At 45.8% G+C, this 1,394-nt stretch overlaps 1 non-coding gene across 1 annotated transcript; it reads right to left on the reverse strand.

Moving 5' to 3' along the window:
• Positions 1-486: 486 nt before the first annotated feature.
• On the reverse strand, positions 487-670 carry LOC112930895 (U2 spliceosomal RNA). The gene has a single exon (XR_003237229.1). It is a non-coding gene; the product is annotated as a U2 spliceosomal RNA (small nuclear RNA).
• Positions 671-1,394: the final 724 nt, after the last annotated feature.

Below are 1,394 nucleotides of genomic sequence, written 5' to 3' on the forward strand. Positions count from 1 at the left end.
CAGCATGGTCTGAGGATCCCCTGGGTCACACTAGAAGAGACAGTTCCACTTCTTGGAGTGCTTTTGGGTGAGGTGTCAATGCCGCTCAAGGGACAAAAGAGCCGAAGCATGCCATTGAATTGCCCCATTCATTAGCATAAGAGCTGAGATGCCTGCTCTGGGCAGCTAATCTAGATACCAGCTTTTTGCTACACTTTACCATAAACCCTGAGCCCCTATGTGGTTGTGCAGCTGCTTTTCTGGGACAATCCGGTACCAGCCACAGTGCAGTGAGACTCTCTCCCAGAAGATCAGCGTGGCTTCACACCATGCTAGGTCCCCAAAATTTAGAGTTTTAGATAAAATAGGAGCACTGCGCCACCATCTGGTAGGTAGGCAACACAGACACAGACAGGGTGAAGGAAAGAACGACAGAAGCCTGGGATTGTTCACCTTTCTGTGAAGACTTCCTGAAGAACAATGAGCACAAAGTCCCCCCTCAAAGGAAGAGAGTGGGCCGGGGTCATTTTCACCCCTTCCAGCAGCACAGACGGACGTCAGTGAGCACACAGTGCACAGTGGAGGCCTTGAGCCACTTACACCAAGCCCCTCCCTCTACACTCCACAGGCCTTTTTTAACTGATAAGAACATATACTACACTTGATCTTAGCCAAAAGGCCGAGAAGCGATATCACAGGCCTTTTTAAATAGGGCAAGTGTGATTGAGAGCCAGAATAGCAGCAGGCCTCTCCCCCAGAAGACCAGCACAATGTCTCACCCATGCACTCATCATAGACTGCTACAAAGCTTCAGCTCTAGTGGAAATAGAACCAGGCACAGGTTTTTCTAGTGCACAAATGACAGAAACCTAGACAAGATGTCAAGATGGAGGAATTCATCCCCAAAGAGAAAACAAGAAGAGATCATAACCAGGGAGCTAATCAAAATAGATATAAGTACTATGCCTGAAATAGAATTTTTGTTTTTTTCTGAACCAGAATTTAAAACAACAATCATTTTTTTTTAATTTTTTATTTATTTATTTATGATAGTCACACACACAGAGAGAGAGAGAGAGAGAGAGTGAGAGAGAGAGGCAGAAGCGGGCTCCATGCACCGGGAGCCCGATGTGGGATTCGATCCCGGGTCTCCAGGATCGCGCCCTGGGCCAAAGGCAGGCGCCGAACCGCTGCGCCACCCAGGGATCCCTAAAACAACAATCATAAGGATACTAGCTGGGATTGAGAAGAACATAGAAGAAACCAGAAAGACCCCTACTACAGAGATAAAAGAGTTAAAAATTAGTCCTGCCAAAATAAAAGATGCTATAACTGAGATGCAAAACCAACTGGATGCAATGACTATAAAGATGAAAGAAGCAAGAAATGAATAAGTGATATGAAGTTAAAATTCT

The sequence above is a fragment of the Vulpes vulpes genome, chromosome 12 (genome assembly GCF_048418805.1).
Source record: "Vulpes vulpes isolate BD-2025 chromosome 12, VulVul3, whole genome shotgun sequence".
Taxonomy (NCBI): domain Eukaryota; kingdom Metazoa; phylum Chordata; class Mammalia; order Carnivora; family Canidae; genus Vulpes; species Vulpes vulpes.